Genomic DNA, 6,283 nt, shown 5'->3' with positions numbered 1-6,283 from the left:
GATCCGTGAATGTGCATGCGTCCGTCCGGACTGAACCTTGTCCGGACTGAACCTTGTCCGGACTAAACCTTGTCCGAACTTAACCTTGTCCGGACTAAACCTTGTCCGAACTTAACCTTGTCCGGACTGAACCTTGTCTAGTTAAAAATTGTTTGTAACCCCAGTGCTTGTCAAGCTTGGTCTTAAAAGCGTTAAGGTCTTTTGCATCCACAACCCAGTTGGGCAAACTATTCCAATCGTTTACAACCCTCACACAGAACGAATACTTCCTGACATTTAGTCTGCTACGCTGCTTTTTCAGTTTCATGCTGTGGCCCCGGGTTCTCGTACCTTGGGATAGAGGCAGTAGGCTGTCTTGGTCAATCCTGTCAATGCCCTTCAGGATTTTGAATACCTGGATCATGTCTCCTCTCTCTCTTCTGAAGTAGAGGGATGGCAGTTTGAGTTTTCGTAGCCTCTCTTCGTAGGGCAGGTCCTTGACATCGTTACAAAGCTTTGTACTCTTCTCTGAACTTTCTCCATTTTGTCGATGTCAATGGCATACTGCTGTATTCTGGGGGCATTCCCGTACTCCAGCACTGGCCGAACCATGGTCGTATACAACTTCTTCATAACATTGTTAGCTCTTGTTGTAAAAGTTCTCTTTATGAGCCCCAGGATTCTGTTTGCCTTCCCCACTGCAGTGTTGACATGTTGATGAAGGTCAAATTGTCATCTACATTTAGCCCAAGATCTTTTTCCATTTCTGCTGCTGCTAGTTCTGTTTGCTGCCCTTCACTGTCGCGCATGTAGTACTGGTGCCGCTTGTTGTTATGACCAAGGTGCATAACGCTGCATTTACTTGCATTGAAGCGCAGGAGCCACGTGTCTGACCAATTTGACAGCCTCTCAATGTCTTCTTGCAGCTCGCCCTGTCTTCGTTCGTCGCAGATTTTCCATACATCTTTGTGTCGTCGGCGAAGATACGAGTCACACTCCTGACAGCATCCGGTAGATCATTTATGAAGATTACAAAGAGTATGGGTCCAAGGACGCTGCCCTGAGGAATACCGCTTGTCACTTCCGCCCAACTGGATGTGTGCCCGTTGACTGCTACTCTCTGTAAACGGTCTTGTAGAAAGCTGATTATCCAGTCTCTCACTTTCCCCTTTATGCCGTAACTTCTTATCTTGTTGGATAGTCTCTGGTGTGGAACCGTGTCGAATGCCTTCTTAAAGTCGAGATACACAGTGTCCAGCGGATCCCCTGTCCAACGCCTCGGTCCATTCATCCAGGCAAACTAACAATTGTGTCATACATGAACGACCAGGGACAAATCCATGTTGTTCGTCGCAGAAAAAATTATTTGCTGTCATATGGTCCATCAGTGCTTCTCGAATGAAGGACTCCATCACCTTACATAGGACCGATGTCAGACTGACAGGCCGATAGTTCCCGGGTGTACTGCGGTCTCCTTTTTTGAATATTGGGGTGACTTGTCCGTTTCCATTGTGAGGGCAGCTGACCGGAATCAAGTGACTGCCTGAAGATTTGACACAGTGGTGCTGCGATGCTCTCTGCTACTCCTTCAAGATTCTTGGATGGAAACCATCTGGCCCAGACGATTTGCTGGTCTTCAATTTCTGGAGGTGCTTGCAGATTGATTCTTCTGTGATGTTTTGTCTAGCAAGTCACTTCCATTCGCTCTATCTGTCATATGTGGTACACTCTCAATGTCCTCGTTAGTGAAAACACTACAGAAAAAGTTGTTGAGAATCTCTGCTTTGGATTCGTCATTGCTGTACATAACACCCTCATTGTCCTTCAAGTCGCTAACCCCACTCTTAAACAGTTAACTTTGACTGTGTATATTTCTAAAAAGCTTTTGGATTGGTCTTCACCTCAGTTGCTAAGGATTCCTCAAAGTTCTTACGCAGTTCTCTTGTATAACTCCTGAGTTTGTTTCTAGCAGTGCAATATTTCTGGTAGTCATACATGTCCCTCGATTCAGTGTAGTGAGCCCAAGTTCTCTGTTTGGCTTTAATGAGCCTCATGCCTGCTTGTCCATATAAGATCTTCGTTTAGCCTTATGTTGTCTTCCTGTGCGGTGGGTCGGTATATGGGTATGCATAGCACTCTCAAGAATACCACTAAAACTGTCCATGCTTCTTGTATGCTTTTCTCCCCTAGTACTGTATTCCACTCAACACTAGATAATATGTCTCTCATACCGTCATAATCCCCTTTGTCATATTTAAACTTCACTGTCTTTGTATTGACCATTCTACATTACACACATATTCAAATGCTAGAGTACAATGATCACTGTTCCCAAAGGGAGCTCCGTGTTGTAGGTCTTTAATGATGTTCTCCTGATTTGTTAACACAAGGTCAAGCACAGACGGTCTTTGGTCCCCACGGTATCTGGTGGGTTGGTCAACATGTTGTATCAGAAAACAATCTTTCAAACACTCTGTGAACTGATCACTATCAGAATTTTCCCTGTCAGTTGCAGCATATAAAATCTTTTTGTTATAGAGTTATCTCAAGAAGTGCATGTATGTATTTAGCACTTTAAAATGCTATACAACCTATCTGGGGTTTTCTGAGTTAATTTCCAGTTAATTTCCGGGTAATTAATTGTCTCCTTTACAAAATTGTTGTCGCTGAATAATATGGCAGTTGTCTAAAATATCCGAACGAAGTGGCACTTTAAAAAAATGAGGCGTTCATTGAAGGTAAATGTTTATATATGGAAGGCAAATATTTAATTGAAACTTCTTTTGAACATTCCGATATTCGATTCTACTCGTCTGTGCTTCCAAGAAAGCAAATATATGAAGTATTTGATATTAGCTGGGTAGGTATGATTAGTGTAATGTAACCGCCCCACGGTTGCCTCCCCTTGTTATAAAGTATTCATTTGCTGCCATAAGGAATTCCTCATTGTCGCATTATTTTAAGTTTAAAATGTATAATTATTTACAGCGTAATGTTCTTTAACAATTTCTGTGTATGTACTTGCTGCAGTCATTTAATATTGCGTTCAAATTTTATTTTGCTTGGCTGTTCTTTTCGGGCGTAAAATATCAGTTTCTTTAGTTGAAACTTTTGTATCGAGTTGCAGGAGTGAACTGATATCGATTTTTTTCTAATTTTAAGATGGCATTGGGAGTAATTTGCGCTTTTTGTTTATTCCAGCTTAGCTCTGGTATTACGGACAATTTTGATGGCAGAGATGAAGGACATATCTGTGGGGTTTTTCACATCGTTGCAAGTGTTCCATCAGGTTATAATTAGTTGTGGCAGACTGTGTGTGAGTAATGTGTACTTGGCAAACAATGTCTTCAAGGAAAAAAAAAACTGATTGTAAAAGATTTTAACAGTTTTGGTACTACTGGGTTCAAATTAAGTAATTTTAAAGATGATTGTGTGGCCTCAAGGACGAGTGTGGGGCCTCAAGGACGAGTGAATAGGTGACAAAAGTGATGCCCCCTGAACACTCCCAGGTAGTTTGTGTGAAGGGTCTCAATTCAGAAGAAAAGGTGACCGAAATGTTGGCGGAATCATTTGGCCAGAAAGAAGCAACTTCATAGCCAGGGAAAAACAAGAGATACAGCAGTGGTTGGCAGAGAAGTAACGGTCAGTCGAAGAGCTAAATCAGCAGCAAGAGCTGATTTCATTTCCAGTAAAAAGCACATAACACCATTCAGACAGATGCCAGACTTACAGAAAGTGGTGGCAAAAAACTTATGTTTGGTTTATCATTGACTGACAGTGACTTTGATTGGTCTAGTACAGAAGATTCCTCAGAATAAACAGCAAAGGGTAATTCAATTTCTATGATAAACACAAAAAAATATTCTAAGAGTTCTGGAATAACAGGCGCGTAGGAACTGGGGCCGCAGGGGCCGTGTCCGTGGCCTGAATATTCTGGCTAGTTAAGGCAATGGGGCCATGAATATTTGATACTGACTTTCTTAATAATCATATTTTAAATAAAGCTATGCGCATATAGATCAAAACCAGTCTGACACGATATTGAATAAATAGGTAACCAAAATTAAACCCGTGACCATCTAGCTAATTGGCGTGTGAATGGCGTGAAAACATGGTGGTGGTGGTATGAATGTGTAACTCAGAATATTGCTTTTTACGAACTAACTTTTAATTTATTTGTAGCTGGTGTGAAGTAGAAATGATATATAGAATGGTGCTATCTCTTCTACTAAGATGGGTGTATCTGAGTTTATAGATAGATTTATTTTATTAAGGAATGCACATACATGGACTTTTAAAATAAACAACATGTATAGTAAATAACATTATACATACATGATATTATCAATAGCCATGGCAGGCACCGAACCAAGGATGACACAAAAAAGAGAAAACACTTATTTCCCTTGTGGTCCTTATCATTGACTGACAGTGACTTTAATCCATCAAGTACCGAATATTCCACAGTATAAACAGCAAAGGGTGATTCAAAATCTAAGATAAACAAAAAATCTTCCTCGCCAACCTTCACAAAGGATGTGGCAGGAGAAGGCAACAACTACGTTAATAAAGTGCCTGACATTCCTCTTCACCAGCCTGGAGAGGAAGCCAGGGAAATAAAATTATGTGAGAGCCTGGTCTAGTAAAAAACACACAGGACCACCGCTTTGTGATGTCCCTTCACATGACTGGCTGATGCTTTGCCTCATCTAGCAGAACTGTCTGTTGCTATGCAGGTATGTCATCTTTAGACCCTTGAGTAAGACCTAGTAAATTTATTTATTATCTATAACAATCAGAATTATTTTATCTACATCTTCTAATGACTACCAGTAAGTCATAACTCTTTCTTTAAAGGCACATTCAAAAGATCATTTAAAGGCTAATTGAATGCAACTGATTAATCATTTGGTTTACCTTTTGTGTATTTTCAGGCAAGGGATGCAGTGTACACCACAGTGTCAAGCCTCTGGTAAAGGGGACATGTGCTATCCTGCAAGGACTGCTGGCAGAGCCTACCAAGCGTATGTAGATCATGTGACCATCTTGAACCGTCAAGGTTTTACAATCAGAGAGAGTTTAAGACAGATATTGACTATTTCCAGAACAAAGTACACATGAAAAATAATTTCCATGACACAACTCTGTGAACATATTATTTTTACTGTTATTGTTTTTTTAATTAAATAATGAAATGTAATATAAGGTTAAATATACTGCATCTTGTTCTATTTCAAAATTTCTTTTGTTTAAGTGATCAAGATCATTCACTCCTGTTCAGTTAGATATTGTTGTGCAGTTGCAGATCTACAGTCACTTCCTGATGAACATTGTGGTGAACCTAGAGGATCGATTCCCAGACCTTCCACTCCTCTAGAAGTTTGAGGTCTTCAACACCCGGAAGTTCCCTCAGGGTAGGAGCCAACCTGCCATGAGGAAGATGGCATTTAAACGTTATAATGAGTATATCAAAATAAAAAATGATCGTGCATGCTGAGAAAGTAGTTACATGTTGCCTTGACTAAATTGCTTTGTTTATTTTGATATCATAATGTAAATAGAATAGTTTATACAGTCATGGTATAAATTATAGGACCATTCTTTTGTGTTTTTAATCATTGCTAAACAAATGAACTTCAGTTTGACTGTAAGAATACAAATATTTGTCTTCAGACCCGGTAGGAGAGTATGTCAGGGATGGTTTGATGCAAGCTAAGCAGGCCAAAGTTGATTGAAAAGATTATGTCCAGACGTATGGGAACTGTACAAGATGTGTTGTGGAGCAGGGATACGGTGATGATGACAGAGGTAGGATACTTTGTCTTAAAGCTTAGGTATGTGTTTTTAAGTGCATGTTATATTCAGGGGACATAGGAATCTAGTCAAATCTCGTACACAACAGGGATAGCTATGATTATCAGGAAGGTATTGTAATGTAGTGTTTATGTACATCAGCACAGACTGGATATATTTAAGAAACGATCGTGCTAATAATGGAGAAAGTGTAGTTTTTTGTGTATGTGCTTGTAAAAGTTAGCTATCTAGTCCTAGTAAAAACTAATGCATGAAACCTTGCAGGTGGATAAAACTTCCATAGATAATATGAAGAGGAAAACTGTGTGTGTTCAAGTAACTGTCCTGATGTGAATTAATGGACCAGGTATATAGATTTATAGCTTAAGGTTAATAAACAGCTCTCAGAGATCTTTTTTTGTCATGCTATTTCAGATGAGAATACAGCTACTGATACCCATGGAACATGGTGCTTGGATGAAAAAAACATTGCTATCAGTAATTTAGCAGA

At 39.9% G+C, this 6,283-nt stretch overlaps 1 long non-coding RNA gene across 2 annotated transcripts; it reads left to right on the top strand.

Moving 5' to 3' along the window:
• The first annotated feature begins 2,921 nt into the window (after window positions 1-2,921).
• LOC128210945 (uncharacterized) lies at window positions 2,922-5,756 on the top strand. Of its 2 annotated transcripts, none has more exons than XR_008257173.1 (5): window positions 2,922-2,951; window positions 3,181-4,715; window positions 4,914-5,003; window positions 5,279-5,393; window positions 5,653-5,756. It is a non-coding gene; the product is annotated as an uncharacterized LOC128210945 (long non-coding RNA). The 2 variants fall into 2 exon arrangements; XR_008257172.1 differs by having other exon boundaries at window positions 2,924-2,992.
• Window positions 5,757-6,283: the final 527 nt, after the last annotated feature.

Source organism: Mya arenaria, chromosome 12 (assembly GCF_026914265.1).
Source record: "Mya arenaria isolate MELC-2E11 chromosome 12, ASM2691426v1".
NCBI classification, from domain to species: domain Eukaryota; kingdom Metazoa; phylum Mollusca; class Bivalvia; order Myida; family Myidae; genus Mya; species Mya arenaria.
The sequence above is the reverse complement of the archived record's forward strand: the minus strand, read 5'-3'. Positions and strand labels throughout refer to the sequence as shown.